This window comes from Bacillus rossius, chromosome 1, assembly GCF_032445375.1.
Source record: "Bacillus rossius redtenbacheri isolate Brsri chromosome 1, Brsri_v3, whole genome shotgun sequence".
Lineage (NCBI taxonomy): Eukaryota > Metazoa > Arthropoda > Insecta > Phasmatodea > Bacillidae > Bacillus > Bacillus rossius.
This window is the reverse complement of record NC_086330.1, coordinates 265884842-265906879: the sequence shown is the minus strand read 5'-3', so window position 1 is coordinate 265906879 and position 22038 is coordinate 265884842. Positions and strand designations below refer to the sequence as shown.

Here is a 22038-nt window from a genome sequence, read left to right as displayed (position 1 = left end):
CAGCGGGTCGCCTCCCGTTCACCTGCACTGGTACCGGCTGAAGTGGGAGGAGTTGAAACCTTTGCGTTTCCAACCTGCTTCGGTTGAGACTTTCCAGTTGTAGCCGTTGAGATGGTCCGCTTTCCCTGATTAGGAGACAGGTCGCACTGTGTGCTGACTTTTGCTGTCCTGGCGTTCGGGGGAGGAGTAGTCTTGGGTGAAACTGTCAGTGGATCGGTCTGTGTTCCCACGTCGGAAGTCTGCGTGAACGCGACTTTCGTCAGTGGGCGGGAGGCCACTACCTTGTTCATCGGCACTGATGGCCGGGGGCCACGAAGTGACTGCAACTTCTTACGCGCATCGAAAAATTTTATCTTTTCTTCCACTCGCAGCTTTTGGATGGCCAGTTCATCATGGAAGACTGGGCATTCCTTAGACCATACTGGGTGTCCTTGATGGCAGTTGACACAACTCAGTGGTTTGCTGCATTGAGGCAAATCAGAAGAATGCTGTGGTTCAGAGCACTTCGGGCAATCCGCAGGGTTTTTGCAATGGGCGGAAGAGTGACCGTATTTCTGGCAGTTGTAGCAGCGGAGCGGAGACGGAACAAACTGTTTAACCCTTACATTCAGGTAGCCCACCTTTAAGGTAGAAGGGAGGTCCTGGATACCGAATGTAAGGATAACAGTAGCCGTAGGAGACAGAACACCATCAGATTTTTTAAATACTCTGCGAACATGGACTGCATACTGGGGTGTCAATTCGTTCAATAGTTCTGCATCAGGTACATAAAGCAGGTATGGACACCAAATGACGCCCTTGCACCTGTTCAGCGACACGTGGGGCTCTACCTCAACGGGGAACTTGACGGTCGCCCCGTTGAACATTTTCATCGCAAGCAGCCCACGCGTCTGGGCGGCATTTGATGTCTCCAACAGGATGTCCTTTCGGCCATTAATCTTCTTGCAGTCTTTAACGGAACCACCAGCTGCACCATCAACCACTCTCTGCAGTTCAAAGGGGGACACCTTTTGAAAGGTGTGCCCCTCGAGACCCTGGATAACAAAAAAACGAGTGGTGGGTAGCTTAACAGCGGTCGAGTTGGATTTGCCCGTGTCGCTGTCCGAAGAATCGCTTGTGTCGGCTTTCCGCAATCTTTTGTTGTGGCTGTTTAGGGTGCCATGGTGAGAGTCCCCCCTAATAGGACTGTCGGCGTCAGCCTGCCGCTCGGGGGGGGGAAGAAGAATAGAAGCCAGCAGTTAAAACACCCCACGGTTTGTGCCGTTGGGAGGGGGACCAACCTCCCACAGACCTAAGCTGTACATAGGAGCAGCTACCCTTCACCGCTATTCACTGTAAATCACTGGCCCAGTAGCACATTAGCATGTGCACCGTGCCAAACCAGGGAAAAGTCGTACATCCGGGGAAAGGCCGGTTTTATTCCCCTACCTGGGAAAACCTCCCAGGCTCCCCACTATAGTGGTCACCCGAGGTGCCATTTCAGGGGACTTGTGGTTGATTACACCGGCCTCCCCTGCACAGCGGTAACACTTCGCCCCAGCAGGTATGGCTATGCGGGCAGATCGGCACCAGTGGTGCTACGTGAGTGTACATGTGCATGGATACGGGCTCCGCACCTAAACTTGCCTGCTGAGACAGTGAGAAGGGTTCGCTAAACCATCACTAGCAAAGGCACCACGTGTGGTCACACAAGTTGGAGGCAGCACTCAATTGCGAGGAGAGGCCCTCATTAGGAAGGAATACATCGCCCTGGCCTGAGACGATGCCGAGGAAAGAAAAGGTACGACGGGACCTGGTGAGGTGAAAAGAGAAAGATGACGAGATAGAGAAGAAGGAAAAGGAAACATGAGGTGAAGGTCCGAATACATTGCAGGTCCCGAATGCATCCCGATTAGTCGCCTCGTACGACAAGCACGGGTCGGCTGTGGTGATATTCTAACCCGTACACCACACGGGGGGAACAATAAAGAAATTTTGTTGTGCCAATCAAACATTTGGCTCAACCAACAAAATATTTGGTAACAATAAAGCGATTTCTAGTGCCAATCAAACATTTGGTTCAACCAACAAAATATTTGGAAACAGTAAAGAAATTTTTTTGTGCGAATCAAACATTTTGTTCAACCAACAAAATATTTGGTAGCAATAAAGCGACGAAAGCTGAAAGTGAGGACGGAGATGTTTTGCACGGAACAAGGACACACGAAGCGGCCGAAGTGTTCGTGCTGATGAAGATTAGTCTTCACAGACGCCTATTCCCGACACAAGCACCTGAGGAGATTTTAGGGCCAGTAGAGCTCATGCGCCCTGAGATGCGTCCGCACATGCGCCACGCGGTATGCTATTCCGAAGAAGAATTCGTGCAGCTCACTAGGATTGTGGAGCAAGACCTGAGTGCAGTGAAAACGCCCCGCGCAAGTGTCGGAGCGCCAACACACGGACAGAACAAACTACCGTAACAACCCAGGCAGTGGTGCCTTACGTCGTGCCACAAACAGCAGGCCGCCACACCGGCGCCCGACCCAACAGCTAATCACCACCGGCATGGCGTCAGCGCGCCATCGGCAACGGACCACCACCACAGTGTCATACGTGCCCAGCCGGCGTCTACCACTGGCATCTCAACTGCCCGGTGCGTAACCGCTTGTAGCCGGACAACAGAGACCCGAGGCAGCCCGGAAATGGCCAAGGGGGGGGCGGTGTAGTTGCTCTAAGACCCCTCCCCCCCTCAACAGCAGCCGAGGAACACGAGAGCCCGCCGGCAGGGCCCCTCATGGGTCACATCAGAGCTGATGAGGGCGAACTCCTACGCATTCCGATCGTAGTCAACGGGCGCGCGGTGAACGCCCTGGTGGACACAACCGCCAGTCACAACTGTGTGGCAGCGCGGCTACTTGCCGACGACCAATACGAGCTTCAACCTGGACAGCTGCAGCTGGCCACCGCCGCAAATGCCTGCCGGACGCAGGGCGTCGCGACGCTTCACATCGAGGTACGGGATCAGCGGTCGACCACGACAGCTGTGGTGATCGCCGGACAACGTGACGAAGTCATCCTGGGGCAACCCTGGCTCTATCAACAGGACGCACGGATCGAGGTAAGGGACGGCCGGGTGCACGTGGGCATCCAGGGTCGTCGCACCGTCTACGGGCTGGGAAGGACGCCGCCGACACCGGATGTAAAGGTCAGTCTCGACGAGTTCAAACACGGAGTTCCCTCCGAGCTCTGTGCCGTCATCCAGAGTGTGCTTGACCAACAGTGTTCCGTGTTCGCGACTGCAAACCCCCTCAAACGCACTACCGTAACCGAACATACCATCCCTACTCACCCTCATGTTCCTATGTTCATCCCACCAGGCAGTTACAGACATACAGGCAAACAGACCATTCTGACGCAGGTTAATGAGATGCCCAGGGACGGGATTATAGAGCCAAGTGAGAGCCCCTATAACTTACAGATAGTCTTAGCGGAGAAAAAAGATGGCACGTCCCGATTCTGTGTAAACTTCAAACCCATAAACAAGGTGACAGTGAATGCCCCCCGCCCTTGTTAAACAAGGCCGACACGATCGCCGGACTCGGCAACGCAAAAGTGTTCTCGTCATTGGACTTGAAATCTGGGTATTGGCAAGTGCCAATACGGCCAGCGGACCAACCAAAGACCGCTTTCACCACCCCCGACGGGAGACGATTTCAATTCAGATCCATGCCCTTTGGTCTCCAGGACGCGCGTGTTGGACAATTATTCAGGGAAGTTTGCGGCGGCATACTTAGACGATATCATAGTGTGGTCGCAGACCTGGGAGGACCACGCCCACCACCTCGCCCTTGTACTAGAGCGCCTAGCATCCCACGGACTGACATGTTACAGGGAGAAGTGTCACCTGGGCACGACGGAATTAGATTTCCTGGGTCTAGTCAGTAGTGAACGCGGAGGGGAATAGGCCTACCGCAAAACAGCTAGAGGTCATCCTTAACCAACCCGCCCCGAACACACGCAAGCAGCTCCAGCGGTTCATAGGACTCACTAATTGGTTACGGGCATTCATCCCAGTTTTCACTCGTGACAGCTCCCCTGACAGAACAGCTGTCACCAAAGAAACCGTACCGCTGGACGAGCGCTATGCAGGCAGCATTCGAAGAACTCAAGCGTAGATTCCGTGAGTGTCATCTGTTGGCTAGGCTGAACCCACAGAAACCCATTATCGTGCAGATCGATGCTAGTCAAGGGGGGGTAACCCAGAGTGATCGAGTATGCGAGCGCCAAGTTTGGGGAGGTAGAGCGCCGTTATAGCATTAACGAGCGAGAGTGTCTTGGAGTTGTGTGGGCCTTGCGACGCTACCGACCACACCTAGAGGGACAACAGTTTGTTTTACGCACGGACAGTCAGTGCCTAAAGTGGCTCGCGACCATGCAGGGCATGTCTGCATGAAACGACTGTATACAGTAATTTAAATTTCTGGGACAAAGTTCCATTACAATTAATATACTTTTAAAACTCTCAGTGGTGAGTCCTGAAATTAGCCTGCATTAAAAAAGTGCTTAATATACTCAAGAAGAAAGTTGATGATAATCTGTACTTCGTACTTGATGTACCTAATGACAAGAGATATGTATCTTAATGCCAGTGAATCCTGTAGTACAAAATTTTTATTGTAATAACATCTAGACTGATATACTGTGGCAACAAACAAATATTACAAATCTTGATACAAGTTGTGCAAATTTATTAAGTAACACATTTACAGAGAATTGCTCAAAATGAAAATATATAAAACAGCTTCATATTCAGTAAAAAAATGCAGTACAAATTCTTCTATAAACAGTATTAAAATTACACAGAATTTTCTCTCTCTAAAATTGTCACATACAGCTCACACCATAAACCATATTTAAGGACAACTTTCCACATAAATTTAATTTATAATTTTTGAACATCCAGACATACAAATCAGCTATGATATTATAGTACACAAATGTACACATTATTTTTTTTTTCATTTTTTTCCCAGTAAATACAAGAACTTTTACAATTACAGATGTTACAAAATTTACAATAGTACTCATATAATTACAGAAGTTACACAATCTACAATATTACTTGCAGTCATTGAGCTGGAAGAAAAACATGTAGTAGGCCTAAGCCAACTTTTACTCACCACTATATCATAAACATATTAACAGATACTTTACAAACATAGCATTATTTTTGAATTGTTAACTACACATGTTCTCTTAAAAGTAATTATTTGCATATACATATACTCATTTACTTATTAAAAATTCAGATGTTGCAGAGAATTAAAAACTACAGAAGGCTACCATACTAAATACTGTTCTAGATACCTTTAAAATAGGTCACAATTATTTGATACTAGCTGTGGCCTAATGCTGAAGTGGAATTTCCATTTACAGTACACAATACATTAATTATTCTATTGTGTTACTTAGTATCAAACACCAAGTTCATGATTTCAGATGCAAAAAAAATTGTAGAAGGTATTGCAATTATTTTTGTTCCAACTAATCTACATTATTTGTTGATACAGTAGAGCACCCCTCAACCGTAATTCCCACAACCGTAATTCCCACAACCGTAATTCCCACAAACGGAACTCCCGATAAACCGGAATAGACCTCCCCCCAATGATTCCGGTTGAGGGGTGCTCTACTGTAATAGTATGTCTGTTCTTACTGAAGTTTTTGAAATTTGTTTCTATACCTAGGTATTTAATTTTTAAAGGTGTGGAAGAGTACGGAGAGGGGTAAACAGTCTATGCTGGTCAAGACTGTGAGGGAATTGTGAGTGTTAAACTATTATTATAAATAAATGCAAGAAGTATCTCTTAGGCTTTAGCTCTTTAACATATTTTTAAATTTGCATTCTAAGTTTATATATTAACATGCAAGAAACTTTGATTTGGTATAATCTATGTACGTTTTTAATTTTACTTCATCATTACGACAACTGGTGTAGTCACCAAAAATACATTTCCTTAAGTTAGTTACCTAAATCCCAAAACATCGAAACTGCTCCATTAAATTATGATCCCATCATTACAATCAAAAAAATTTGTTGCATGAAATAATATTTTGTATCGATAAGTAGGGTCATACAAGCAAAATATTGATTTCAGTTGTCAGAACTGCTGAAGCACAATTGTAAAAGAAGCAATTTCAACAACACATAGGTACAGGAAAAGCAGTTGCTACAGAACCTTATGCAAGTGAGGTTGAAAAGCAGGAAATATAGTTGGAAGAGCATTCTCCCATAGTCTCACATAGCACAGAGATGTCCTGACGAAACACTCGTCAGCAAAGTGAGAAGAGCATAAAACACTCCCAGCTGACGGTTTCCAGTTTTCCCTTCGCACAGCTTTTATCCACTGCTATCGCTTCTCCAAGTCTTTCGGAAGCCTGAAAAGATACCATTGCACTTGTTAGCAACAGTAAGTAAGGGCCACCAACCAGCTTTACACAAAGAATATTGAGATTTCAAGATAAAATGTGCATTAAAAAATTAAAGGGAGAAAATTTGTTTTCTTGAAAAAAAAAAAAAAAAAAAAAATGGTCATACTGGTAGTTTCAACACTGTGTAATGCTAGCTTTCAAAACATGCTAGCAGACTTACCAAAGTTATCTATTTCCTATTTTCTCTAAAACTGTTGAAAACTATCATTGACAAAGGGGTAAGCCTATACAATTATTTTCAAACCAAAAATTATATATTTGCTGAACGGTTTTGTCTTAGAAAGGGTGCAAGTACAATTGATGCACTGATTAAGAGTATGCTGGAAGACTATGAAAGCAATTATGTATAGATTGTATAGGAAATGTAGAAAAAAGCATGCAAAGTGGAAAAGTAGTGGTAGGACAACAGCCAGGGAATGTATGAAGCAGATGGGAAGGGAGCTAGAAAGTAAAATAAAGCAGGCAAAACATTATTCTTTAGGGAACATAATGGAATGAGGATAAAGAGAGGCCTGGCAGTTACAGACCTGAGTGTCTCATATTATGTACGGGGAAGGTAACGGAGAGATTAGTAGTGCAGTATGTGGTTAACATTATGAATGAGAGTAATTGGCTTCAGGAGTACCAACATAGTTTCTGAAAGGGTTATTGATGTGTGACTCAGTTGGGAGGTTTTTTTAGAGGATATTGTGCAGGAAGTTGATGAGGGGAAGCAGGTACCGGTAGATGCGTGCTTCATAGACTTTGAAAAGGTGTTTGACAAGGTGTCTCATGCGATGTTGATGAGGAAGATAAATGATCTGCTAGAGGACAAGTCGTTGGTGAGATAAATTGGGGACTTTCTCAGGGGACGAAGTCTCAGAGTGTGAGAGTGGGTAAGGCAATGTCAGAGAAGGGAGAGGTTACATCAGGAGTACCGCAGTGAAGTTTGTTGGGATCTTTGTTAGTCACCATAATGATAAATGACATGGTATTCAATATAACATGCTTGTATATAATATGCTTGTGAGAACTGTAAGGGAGTGGTATGTTCTGCGGGAGAAGCACTATCAATGATAAAAGACCTGAGACAGAACATGTAACGTATGGTAAACTACAAGGATGTGTAGCGCCCTTGCTGTTAAACAACACAATTAATGATTTTCCAAGGAATATTGCTACGGCCGTCGACTTACTCTTATCTGTGTCGATCGTAAAGATGGAAATGAAGGGAATATGTACATGAAATGATGATAATGAAATGAATCGTGAAGGATGATGGGGAAAGGGAATAGAAGTGAATCTACCGGGATCGTCTGTGTTCCTGATATCGTGACGGCCCTGTCATGAGTATCAGGTTCTGGGGGCGGTTCCACCACTAGTGTTTTTCCTTAAACAGTCCTTAAGGTAGGGTGACGAGTCCCTATTTGCAAAACATTTTAAATAAAGAGGTTAAGGGTGAACGTTTCCACAAGAACATGTTTATTTCCGCAGTTTCAACTAACAGTTTATTCAACACATATATCAATTCTCTACTTTCTGTGTCTTTAAAAGTACCTTCTATTACTAACAAGTAATTACTGAACCATAGTCATGCCTATCAGGGATGCTGTCGGCCATTTCCTAGAGCTGATTCTTAACCTCATTTGTCTCGTGATTCATTAACAACTGTGGCAGACTAATTTATCCCAAGTTACGTGACGGTTTACTTTAATTGATTAATAATGTTTACCGCGTGATTGTTAAAGTGCGTATTTTTAGGTTTTGAAATGAGAGAGAGAGATACCAACTATTCCAAGCTACATGGGCCTAAGGCCGTTGTGCTGCTGTCTAGTGTCAAACCATCGTTGCATCGTGGCTGGTCACTCACCAATCGTCGTCTCGGCGGCGGAGTAGCGTGGCTTCCCACTGATTCTGTGACTCTCCCTTCTCGAATAAAATCGAAGCCCGTCCTGACCCTGTTTGTGTGTGTTGTTAATAACATAAACAGTTCCGCTTCGGCACCACTTCTGACGTCATTACACAATTCCTCTCCTTCCCTGTTCTGTGCTTATGACCGAGTTTCGCTGGGCTGTGAACAAGGTCGCGCCATCTGAGCGTGAGTGGCCGTGTTATGCTATTGTGTGCAAACATTTTGTCCGCAACTCTCGCTTCACCTGTCCTTCAATGTTTCCTGCTGTGTTTGTCATTTCCTCATCGTGTCCCGCTGGTCCTGATTGTCTGGCTGGTTATTCTTGATCAAAAAAACAAAAAAAGCTTTCACTGGTATCTTACAGTATTTTAGGCCGTTACAATCTTATAAATATTCATACTACTTGATCTTGATAGGTTAAATGACATTGTTAATACTTCTTTTCATGAAGATCAAGAATAGTTTGTTGCAAATGGTTTTATGTTAGATATCAATAAAACCCAAATTGTAGCTTTTTTTTTAACAAATGTTACAACTGAATACAGAATAAAAAAATTGCTGGTTAGGTCTGTAAAAGACGTTAAATTAACTTGGTTGGCTCATGTAAATGTAATGACAATAAGACTGTTATCTATAGTACACTTCTAATGAAACATAAAACTAGGCCTACATACTTCTGTTTCTCATTTATTATCAAAATTGTGTTGCAAAATGACAAATATAGAAATGCAAAACTACATGACCATGATTTTATAAGTAGGCCTACTTCTATTTTGCCAAAAATGTGCATGTATATATTCTGTATCCAGTATTAAAATATATTTATACTAGGCCCAAACAACAGGCATGTTTTAACCTAACATGAACACTCGAGGACAATGATTAAACTTACTTGTGAAAAGTTATTTTCTTCTGTTTTTCTACTTCCAGCTGTTCCGCCCCCTTCCTTGCACTCCTGTTCGTGCACCCATATGCTGAACAAGACGATATTTCACGTAAATACATACTCCAAGAGCTCAAATTCCCATCAAACACAATCCAACGTTAACACAACTGTCCTAATTTAAGTAAAACACTTCCAATTTTGCGCTAAAAGTTTTCACTTAGTATATAGAAATGTAGAATATATACTCTTGTACACAATCATTTTTCTCGTGTCAACAGTCTTTATTTGTTTAATATTCATGCACTTTTCCACCACCATATATACATCTCTTATGAGAAAATGTGATTTTCTTTATGGAACAAAATGGCGGCGATCTGCTTCCCCCTTACGTCCCCTGGCTTCAGCAGAGATACCTACAAACTGTGTTTATGCTCCATCTGTAACTTTCTCTAATCTCTGATCCTAACTAATATTATAAAAGCGAGTGTTTGTTTGCTAGGGCATGACATTTTGAATAGAGATAATTTATGGGCTGCAGAGTGACATAGGCTTTTTTATGTACGGTTCCAGTGGAATTTGTACAATTTAACATTTTGTTTGGTTGATCGCAAGGTAAATTTATTTATGTTTTTTTATTTAATTTCTTCTATATATATTTTCTCCCTACCTAGGGCACCCATTATTCTTTTAAGTTTCACGTGTATGTTTTCAATGTCATTTGAGTAATACCATTGTTTTGTCAAATTTGTCATTATTTATACTTTCTGTTTCATTTCGGAAACATGTTTTTTTAGGTATTATGACAAATAAAAAAAAAGTTTTAATAACAGTGGTAGGTTTTTACTGTGTGGATAGTTTCAAGTTTAATATTATGTAGGAAGAGGAAAGAAAGGGGTTATGGAATAGTGTCATAATTGCTCTGGTATGTGCTGCACTCTATCGATTAGCTGCACAATCACGTCAACAGCAGCTGTAATGAAATCCCAACATGGTGGATGTTGGTTATGACGAAGAGTGTGTGTGAGATATTAATTTTGGCTTTCAACATACCAGGAAAATATATGCAGGTAGGGGAATGAGGGGCAAAGTCCGCACTTGAGAAAGAGTAGTCGATTAAGAATGTTACAATTATTATTTATTCATTAAACTACATGAATATGCTATGGACAGTGCATTGTGTATTATTTCATATAACGTATAAAAATATAACCCATGTTTGAACATTTGTAATACAAAAAATAATACATGACTGCAAATTAGGAAACTTGCCCCACATGTGGGGCAAGAATCCTATTGCAGTGGGGCAAGAGTCCAATTTACATATATTGCATTTGAAAGACCCAGATCAACATCACTGACGCCTTAGCCGGGCTGGGGGATGCCAAAATCTTCTCGACCCTGGACCTGAAATCGGGCTACTGGCAGGTGCCAGTATGCCCCGCCGACCGTCTAAAAACGGCGTTCACTGCGCCAGACGGACGGCGGGTACCAGTTCTGCGCCATGGCTTTCGGCCTCATGGACGCCCCGGCCACTTTCCAGTCTGTGATGGTGTGCGTCCTAGACGGGTACATCGGCGTCTTCGCCAGTGGCGCACCTAAGGGGGGTTTTGGGGGTTTAAACACCCTCCGAAAATGTGAAGAAAAAATCTAGAATGGAAAAAGTAGAAACATTCCCAGTCCCAGCAAAAAATAGGTACGATGGTCTATGGGCAGCGCTCAATGTACCAAACTTTGTGAGATGTTTTCACATCAGCGTATACATTATGGTGTTGCCAGACTACTATGCTTACCCCTGCAGCGCCTAGCAATCTCTACCCGGCACCGCCTTCTCTAATCGTTATCCCTTGCTTTGTTAGTCAATGCGTTTTCATTTTCTTTTACTCAGTCAGTTTTCGGCTACCGTGTAACATTACCGAAGATTGTCAGAACTGGGCAGCGTTCTTCTTCGCGAGTTTTAGAACTGATGTTGATAGTGAGTGCAGTATCAGAATGTCTAAAAGAAAACATGGTTTCCATTTACTGAACTACTTCTCCAAACGACCAAAGCCAGGAACTAGTTATGATGCTGAACATGAAAGTAAGTGGCTTGCAGGGAATTGATAGATTTCTCATTTGTGTGTCAGCTACTATACTGTATTTCAAGTAATTGCCCATTTTTTTATGTTGCTCTTCCGAGAAAAGTGCCTGTAAACACAAAAAGGAGAGTACAGACCCTGTTTTTTTTTCTTTCAAGAAGCCGGAGAAGTATTAGGATTAAGCACCACTACTACAATGGAGAGGGCAGACGTCTTTCTCGGAAGAGAATCGTCAAAACACGGACAACTTACATGAAACACAGTTAACCTGCAGTTCATGATGATGGGTAGATCCGTGGCAGGAATGCAGGTTGGGCAGAGGCACTTGTGATATCATGTGGCTCTAGTCGCCAGAGAGCATACATTACTGTGCAATACAAAAACATTAATTCACATTTCTAGACGAATAATTCCTACCACAGTGCAGGAACGACCCAATGATTGTGTGCATGTCTTCACAAGTATTTCGCGATGAGAAAACAACTATTGCCCTGCGCACATTTTCCAGGAAATGGTCTGTCAGTACAGAACCTAGTCCCCAACTCACCCGTGCCCAAGAGCGTCGCCAGCCAATAAATTTGGGGGGTGGGGGGTGGGGGGGGGGGGGGCAAGTTGATATATGGAGCCATGCTTCAACAGTAGATTATAGCAGCGCAGACGAAATACTTGGAATGGAATAAGTGAAATCATTCGAGTTTCGTAGTACGAGACTTGATTGATCGTTCAAACCAATCATATTGCCTTGTCATGAATAATAGTTTTTAGTAGTGTTTTTTAATAGTGTACCACGAACATTTCATTTAGCATGTCTGCAATATGTATCATCAACTGTATTTGACAGAACTGATGCAGCATTGTTAAATATGAGGCTTTCGTTTCCTGGAAGGACAGACGGAACATTAGAGCAAGTCTATTTTCATAATTCCTTCAAATGCAGTGGCACAATTCTTTTACTTTGCTATGTATTATACTACATTAGATTAAAGTGTGTAATGTGCAAACTTTAACACATAGTGTAAAAAATTGTAGTTACTTCATTTCGATATATATTTTTCCTTTCCTTTGGCTTCGGGCCTTCAGTAGTAAAGATTGGTGATTGCTGAACAGTGTTATTGTAGTATTACATTTGTAGTCTGCTACAGTGAATTACTGAAATTTTTTTACAAAATTGTTTGTGTTATATAAAAACTAAGAATTGTTTGTGCTCTACGTTTATCTCAATTTTTGCATAATTTTGGACTGTATTTCTGCAGTTTTAACTAGAAATTATATGTGTGAATTTTATACCCTTTGTTTTTACTCATAGAGTGAACTTAATTTGTGTGTGTGTGAATGCAATAAAAAGCAAACCATCATTGTCAGTGATTTAAGTTGCACAGAATGTGGATTTTAATTCATGGTATTAAAATAATACTGATTTTGAGCAGACGAGACCCTGGGTTTTATAAAGGTATCTTTGTTTGATTCTTTTCTAAAACAAACTTTAGTACCATACTAAAAATTATTTTTTCTACCAGCAGTATATTCAATAATTAGATACAAAAACTTCTTAAATAGCACAAATTTTCACCTAGAAATCCAAATTTTCCCGGGAGAGGACCCCCGGTGTTCCTTTATTAAAAAACAAACTTAAAACACCCCCCGAAAAAAATTCCTGGGTGCGCCTCTGGTCTTTGCCAGTGCCTATCTGGATGACATCATTATATATTCTGGAACGTGGGAGGACCATGCACACCACCTGGCGCTGCTCCTAGAAAGGCAGGCCAGACACGGACTGATGTGCGCCCCGAATAAATGTCACATTGGGGCTGAGGAGATCGTGTTCCTGGGTCACCTGGTGACGGCGGAGGGATGCTGTCCGCATCCCGACCAGCTGGAACTCATCAAGGGGAAGCAGGCGCCAAAGACCAAAAAGCAGCTCATGGGACTGCTGAACTGGCTGCGGTCTTTTGTGTCTGACTTCGCGACGATCACGGCCCCGATAACTGACCTGTTGTTGCCGAAGGCTAAGTTCCGGTGGACGCTCGCCGCGGACGAGGCCCTGCGTCAGGTCAAAGACAGTTTCCGGAACTGTCACACGCTGTCGCGACTGACACCCGACTGACCCATCTTCGTCCAGACGGATGCGAGTCAGGACGGAATGGGCGCGGTCCTGTACCAGGTGGACGGCGAAGGTGTTAGGCGTGTGATTGAGTATGCCAGTGCGAAGATTGGCCCGACTGAGAGGAGGTATCATGTGAACGAGCAGGAGTGCCTTGCAGCATTACTGGCACCATCTTGAGGGCCGCTCGTTCACGTTGAAGACTGACAGTCAGTACCTTCGCTGGTTGGACTCCGCTCAGGGCCGGAAGTCCAAGTTCACTCGCTGGGCAATGCTGATTAAGGGGTTCTCTTTCTCGGTAGAACACGTCCCGGGAATGAAAAATCAGCTGGCCGACGAGCTGTCCCGGAATCCGGATCCTACGAGTGTGTTCCGCGACGACCAGGGCTGGGAGGAGTTGCTTCCCCCGATGCATGAGCCCGTCATCGAGAACCCGGGGCCGCGGCCGTGCGAGTTGTATGTGCTGCAAGGCCCCGCAGTCCTTGAACCAGACATACTGCCAGATAACGACCGATGACGAGTTATGTGACTATGCCCGACGGCGCCAGGAGCTGTTCCTGACGCGACGAATGCCCCAGACGACCCGGCCAGGAGAGTGGGTATACGTTCGGTGCCACCACCTGTCGTCAGGCGACAGGGGTTTTTGCGCCAGCCTGGCCCCTAAATGGACGGGCCCGCAGGATGTGGTCGCCCGTCTGGGTAGTGCTACGTACCTCGTCCGTCGCGCTAATGGATGCATGACGAAGGTGCACAGGGACCGACTACGATGTTCTTCAGAATCCCGTGCCCACCGATGACCCTGTGGAGGGACCTGATCAGGCCGGGCAGGACCAGACGACTCCCGGGGGGGAGGGGGGGGGAAACCAGGTGGTGAACGGCCGCCACACTCAAGTGACTGAGGGGAGAGCAATGACATATGACGCATCTGATGGAAGGAGACCACGGGGTGCGAGCCTGGACGATCTGGAGAGCCTCGTGGACGTGATTCTCCCAGACGACGATGACTGACAGCACGAGTCAGACGTCACCATCCTTGGGGACCTAGTAGACCTGAGTGACCCAACGGTGACTTTTCCGGACCACAGTGTGAGGGGCCGCCAGGGGGCCCACATGCCCGTGGGAACGACGGGTGGGGGGCGCGCCGGCGACTTGGAACAACGCGATGACCAACAGAGTGACAGTGAAGCTCCTCAGCGGGAAGAGCGACGTGGACCGGGCGCAGCCCGTGGTCCTGAACATGCCCTCCGAGGGGACTACGACGGTGACGCACGTGGGGGACGCCAGTCCACACGCCATCTCCTTCCCGTCCGTCCGATTCCCATTTCCCCATCTCCCGGTCCCGGCCACAGTAGGCTCTCGCTGGATTAGTCAGGCAAATCATTAATAATCCAAATTTCAGACGGAAATCGGGGACCGGAAAGGGGCTAAGGCGTCATACAATGAATACCGCCCATGGCATTAAAAGTGTTATGACCGTCTAATGTCTGCGTATTAAAATCAGCGTTGTCGAAAACAAATTGTGAAAATGTGTTAACATTGATATCCAACGGTGAGCGCATTATGGCCGAAACTTCAAAAAGCATCGCTTCGGTACACGAGGAGCAAAATCCAAGAGATGTCAATGTATCTATTAATCGCCGAGATTCATACTTTTGAAATAAAAATGCTGCTACTCAAACCTGCATTGGTGAAACAAAAGATTTCGGCCTTGCTGCGGCAATTATGCAATGTGCGAGAGCAAACCTATTTTTTTCCCATTTCTGAAGATACGCACGTTTGTTCTTCAATATCACATCGTCGAGAAAAACACGTAAAGTCTCAGGTATATCCGACTAAATTTCTTGGAAAAAATTATCCGATGGAGGATAATTTGTTGTCTCGTAGACCTTAGAGCGAATATCCACTACAACAATTGCTGCAGCTGTCTTACAATACGCCGATGTTCTTCTGTTTTAATTTCGTTTTTTTTATGGTACCAGGCGTCCATTAATAATTTATAACCTGTGCTTCGCGAGCAAATCACAGGAGCCTTATTGGCAGTTGAGGCAATCAAAATATCATTACCATATTTCTTGAAGAGTTGTGCCTTTACTGTTTTGATGTGTGGGTGGTAATCGCCTTCAATTTTGCCCATCAATAAATCCAGAGAAAACTGACACTCTTCAGAATTTTGCTCAAGATACAAGTAAATATACTGCATCGCAATATCGATCTCGTTTACATGCGGGCCTCTTTTTTTTATCTCTCCAGTCGGTGGTGCTTGGTACAATTTTTTCATGCACAAGTTGTGATACTGGGCATCAGCAGCAACTAAATCATTCACTTGCTCGAGAGGATCAACAATCGCCCGACACCAATCATCGTTACGAGCTCTAGCAATTTCTGAAATGCTGTTTTTCATTGATAATTTACACACGCTATACACAATATTGCGATTGCACAAGCTCCCCGGATTTTGTTTCGCTATAAACTCTGCTGTTATTTCAGCAGCACACAAAAAACAATGATCTCTGAATGAGAATGTCGGTGTATTGGATCGCAGTTGTGGATGAGAAAGTGTGACATCGCTTCCTCTACGCAAGCATGCAGTGATTAATTTCTCATTATTGTAATGTTTTCGACACACCTCGTGAACCACTATCGATTTCAGTCCCTCCAAGAGCTCTTTATCGTCCTTTCTTTTAATACTAGATTTACAAAATGTCTCCACTGTTTTTTCCTTCTCTTCACTCACCTCACTTTCTTGCAATGGATTTTCACAAATAAAAAAGTTCTTCGCTTCCGCAGAAGAGATGGCACTGAAAATGTGAACGACACCGTGACACCATACACTTGTACTGATGATTCACGCAGAATATTTGAGCTAGGTTGGCAGATGTTCCATAGAAGAGGCCCCAAGGTAGAGGGGGAGCGCGCCTTTATACCTGCGACACATAAAAAAAATTTTCTCTAGTTTGATTTATCATATAACTATTTTCATCATAAAATGAGTTGGAAAGGAGTTATAGTCAAAAAACTGTTTTTGGCGACATTTTTCCAATATGGCGGCGCAAGCAGCAAAGATACGAGGTGGCAAAGTCAAAATTCTAAAAGAGCACGTCGAAATGTATAAAAATATCAATTTTCAAAACTCCCGGAAAACTTTCCAAGTAACCCCCTTTTTGAGCACCAAATGACTGTACTAATATGCATTCACTATGCAATGCAAGGAAAAATATATGAAAAACTTTTAGATATGACAGTAGTTAATGATTCAAGTGGACTTGCTTTGTATGAACTTGTGAAATATACTCTAGCAAAATGTGGCATAGCTACATCAAATATTATTGCTTGTTCTTTAGACAGAGCTAGTAACATGAAAGGATGCAACAACGGCCTGCAAGCCAATCTCAAGAAGGACAACGGAGATCTTATGTATACCCATTGTATGGCACATGTGCTAAACTTAGTAGTTGCTGATACGACTGTTAAAATACTGCAAGAAGAAAACTTATTTGGTTTGGTTGAACAGACGGCAGTTTTTCTAAATTTGTCGCACAAAAGAATGGCAGTGTGGGAAGAAGAAACAAAGAAAAAACACACTGCACATGACAAGTTATATAGGTTACAAAAAATAAGAGCGATGCGATGGTGGAGCAAACACAAAGTTCTTTCAATTGTTTATGAAGAGTTTTTGAATTGTGAAGAAAATTCAAATACTGCAAAATTATTTAATCTTATGTCGGTTTTACAAAAAATATCAGTTGGAAGTTTTGACTGTAAATCAAAATTCACAGCAAGGAATTTGATAAGTGATTGCTCTAAATTTGAGAACCTATTCATGTCTTTTGTATTGCTTGATTTATTTTTAGTTACTTCCCCTGTTTCCAAGTACTTACAAAGTAAAAATGTTGACTACTCTATCACTTGGGACCTGGTTCAAACACTACTCCAGCAAGCAAATAAAAGAAATGATGTACACTTTGAGGCTTTGTACTCAAAACCAAAAACATATGCCAGTGTTCTCAATGAAAAGTTAGAAAATAACGAAGTTGACATTGAAATTGGGTTAGACTTTAACAATAAAAGAACGTCAAAGAAGATGATGCGTGGGGAAAAATCTAAAGACAAAGCTTCTGAACTGTCAACTACTCAAAGAATCGAAGAGAGATTTTTCCCGAACAAAGAAATTTTACAAGACTGTTCCTGGTTGGATCCAAAGAAATTTAATACTATTTTGAAGCTTGATGAATTTCCTGCAGAAGCCCTTTCAAGCATCTCTAAACTGTAAAGTTGACAGAAGCAGGGTACTGATAGAATTGAAAGTTTGCAGCTCAGTACAGCAATTTCATACAGGAAGATAAAATTGAAGAAAAACAAATTGTGGGTGAAGAAAAAACAGACGGTGTAGATCAATATGACGATTTTGAGTCAGCATCAGAAACTATAGGTGTCAACTGCTCCAAAAAGAAACGATGTTGTTGATGTTTGTCATGTGCTTTTTCTGTTCTTTTTGATCTCACACAATCTGGGATCTAAATAAATCTGTATCTAGTTTATAAATTTGTGCTAACTATTCCTTGCACACAAGTTACATATGTGACACTCCAATGGTTGGAGTGCCACATATATTTTTTTGTGTTTGATTTGTTCTGGTTTGTGTTGTGTTGTGTTGCTGCGAGCGTGTCGAGAGAGTTCGGGTAAGTTCGGCTGTGTTCGGGATTGTCGAGGTTGCCTCTAGTTTTTCTGGAGTTGGTAGCAGTGTGTCTGGAGGAGTTTGTGCTAACGAGCAATATCTGTAGGCAGTCATGTTTTGGTGGGTAGCAGTGTGTCTGGAGGAGTTTGTGCTAACGAGCAATATCTGTAGGCAGTCGTGTTTTGGTGGTCAACGAATTGAGTCGTTTAAACAAGATAAAGGGGGTGCAACGAGAAAAACTGTTATTTAATTATTTCTTGGGTAAGGAATAATCACTCTGTCTTCTTATGCTGATGGACGGCCATTGGCTTTGGGGCTTTGAGTCAAATGGCGAGTCCTCGGCCGAAGCTGGTGGGAAGAGATTCGTAGGGAATGCTGTGGCAACAAGTACGAAACAGCATTTCATATTCGTACATACTCCGCATTATTTCTTTGGTGAGAAATAATACCTCTTCTTCTGATGTTTAGCTCATTGATGACGACTCAGTACCTGGTTTCCACTCAAATGCTGACTACCGCATCGAAGAGGCGATTCCCGTTTTCCGTCGTTGAGACTGCTTGAATGGGGCTGTCATGCTGGTGCGCAGTTAAAAAAGAAGAATCCTAAACAAGTATCTTTCGTATTTTAAATTTCCGAGAGGGGCAATTTTTAGGTTGACTCTACCAGTCAGCTAAAAAAAACTAAGTGTTTGACGTCCGATTTTCTAACCTGTACTCCTGTTTATCAAAGTTCGTAGTGAAAATGAGGGAGGTCCGTTTTTTGAGCATGATTATATTGTTCTTTTACCGTATTGTTAAATCAAAGTAATCTGCGTATATATATATAGGGTAAGCGACCCAGTAATTGGCCTTGCTCCAATGATTGGCAGTTTTAGATTTAAAAAATAAATATAAGCTTTGTACTGGCTATTGACAGCTTTTTTTCCAGCCAAAAAAATGGTAGTTCAACTGACTTTCAGAAAAAAAATTACCCACTCAATTGTCTTTGATCCAGTTGTAGAAGTTGGTTCATGTTCTGCACAACCTTCTGTACTTTGAAGCTTCCTTACGGAAAAATTAAGAGGTAAGGCAAATTTTAAATAAAAGTTGTTTATTCTTGGGTTAAAGTTAGGTTTAAAGTAATTATGCATTAAGATTGCTTATGAAATTAAGTTTATAATGGTGTTTTTGTTTAAGTCTAACCTCCCATATTTTGGAGGGAAAGTTGCACTGCCATTCACTGGAACACTTATAGAGCAATGTTCTAGTCTATGGCAATTATTGCCATTCATTATAACATGTTGAATCTAGTGATTGGCAGTTTAATTTTTGAATAAATAATTAAGGCCTAGACCTGTAAATATTATATATAACTACCTATGCATTATATTTCATTTAGGCTATATTTTCATGTGTATTATTTTAGAGGTAGTTAGATAAACAGTTAGAACACCTTTCTTCTTTTTTTACAGATGTCACAGCCGAAGAAAAGGCCCAAATTTTTGTACTCCGAAGAAGTAATGGAGGCAGCTTTTAAAGCAGTGAGAGAAGGTTTGAGTCCCTACAGTGCCAGTAAAAGGTACGGTGTCCCATGATCAACCCTTGAAAATAAAATATCAGGAAAGTCACAAATGGGAAGGAAAATGGGTCCATCATCAATGCTTGGTGACGATATTGAAATCATGCTTACAAATTGGGTGAAGGCAATGGCAAACAGAGGTTTTCCTATCAAAGCTATCGACTTGGTAACCACTGTGAAACAAATTGTGAAAGACATGAATTTGGAACATAACTTTAAAGATGGTACCCCTGGCAGGAAGTGGATAACCTTGTTTTTAAAAAGACATCCCGATATTGCAAAACGTGAGGCAGAGAAATTAACAAAATCTCGAGCCAATGTAACTGAAGAGAGTATTCGGTCTTGGTTTAAAGAGGTTTCCGAATATTGTAAAAGTGAAAAACTATACGAAGCTCTCTCTGCCCACTAAAGGGTTTTCAACACTGATGAGACTGGCTTTGCATTATGCCCAAATTCTGGTAAGGTATTAGCAGCAAAAGGTCAAACAAACGTGTATGACGTTTACTCTGGCAGTGGGAAAGAGAGCACAACAGTTAATGCTTCTGGAAAATATGCTCCAACTCTCGTTGTGTTTCCTGGTAAGAGGTTGCCATCAGCAATTAAAACTAGAATGCCCCCAGGCCCAGACTGGTGTATTGGTCATTCTGATAACGGCTGGATGACCAGTGAGGTTTTCTTTGAATACATGATGAACTCTTTTTTCCACTGGGTAGTGAGTGAGAAAATAAAGTTGCCTGTTACTTTGTTTTTGGACATAAGTCCCATTTGACATACAATCTGTCAAAGTTTTGTGCAGAGAAGAAGATTGTGTTGGTTGCTTTATATCCAAATGCAACATACATCCTCCAGCCTCTCGATATTGCACTCTTCAGGCCTTTGAAACAAAATTGGGATAAATGTGTTCATGGATTCAGAATGAATCCCAATACTGGGGGGGAGACTTTGACCAAATACAACTTCGCTATTGTGCTTAAAAAAGCATTTGATGCAACATTTGTTGGAAAGACAGTTGAAAACGCGTTTAAAGTTTGTGGGTTGTACCCCTTTGATTAAAATAATGTTGACTACACAAAATGTGATGTCTTGGCCATAAAACATGTCGGAAGTGGCGAAGAAAACCAAAATGACAGAATGGAAGAACCAGAAGAGACTCATCAGAGAGGTGCTGGATGCTTAAAACATCTAGAAACATTCATAAATCCAGAGACTTTGGAAGAATTTAATAAGACGTACCAATTGTTCACACCAATTTGGGTTGGGGACAATGCAGCGCATGATTTATATGTAACTTGGAAAAAAATGAAAGATCAAGTTACAAAAAATTGTGAGAAAAATGAAGGGAATCACCAGGTTTGTGCTGTAACTCAAGAAGATATAGAATTAATTTCAAGGGGGAAAGTAACTGCACAAGAAGAGCAAACATTATCTGATAACCTTATCTTCCCCCATCTTCAAGATTCAAGTGACCCAGATGAACCAATGGCAATGCTGCTACCTTCAATCAATGATCCTGATGAACTGATGGTTATACCACAAGCTTCAGGCTCAAGGGAAGAAGAACTTGGTAAAAGACAAAAATTAGCTCAAGTTTTATCACCAAAAACAGCAGGTTCAAATGTACCCTCCCCGTTGAAAAGTCATTTATATTGGCCCGACTCACCAAAGAAGAAAGCTAACTCCATTTGAAAAAAAATTAAAATGCCTTCAGTGTTGACATCTGAAGTTTGGATGGAAATCGAATTAAGAAAAAAAAAGGAGAAAGAACAGAAAGAAAAAGAAAAAGAAAGGAAAACGAAAGAGAAGTGAAAAAAGTTGTGTCATCTGAAAAAGGGAAGAAACAGAAAACTAAGCAAATTCAGGACGTAGGAGAGGACTGGATTTGCAAAATCTGTCAGATGAGATACTCTGCAGAGATTATTAAAAAGACGTTGGGTTGAATGCGATGAATGTCACGGTGCATTCCATTACAAATGCATTCCTAGAAGTCATTTGGACACCTATGGCCTTGAGGATGATGATGAGGATGATGATGAAGATGAAGATGAAGTTACATTTATCTGTCACTTGTGTGTGAAAGATAATAGCGATGACGATTTTAATTTCTTAGAATCAAGTGATGATGAAGCCTCTTAATAAATATATAGCCTAGGCCTACAAAATATTTACAAAATTATTACTCTTTTATCACAAGAATTATTAGTTAGGCTATGCTCAACATATTTAATTTTTTGTAAGGTTAATACATTATGGGTATTTGGTAATTTCTTGTAGCCTACAATTTAGAAATCCCCATAGGTATAATAAGGCAAATTTTTTTATAACCTAGTTTAAACGTATGAATTGAATGCCAGGGTTGTATCTTATTGTAATGTATTATATCT

General features: G+C 42.4%; 1 long non-coding RNA gene across 2 annotated transcripts in view; it reads right to left on the bottom strand.

Annotated features, from left to right (window-relative positions):
* Positions 1 to 4710: 4710 nt before the first annotated feature.
* Positions 4711 to 22038, bottom strand: part of LOC134527562 (uncharacterized) — a 122513-nt gene continuing 105185 nt past the window's right edge. For both annotated transcript variants that reach the window (XR_010074218.1, XR_010074217.1), the window contains 2 exons: positions 9255 to 9336; positions 4711 to 6417 (listed from right to left, as the gene is read on the bottom strand). This is a non-coding gene — a long non-coding RNA (uncharacterized LOC134527562). The remainder of the gene's footprint in view (positions 6418 to 9254; positions 9337 to 22038) is intronic.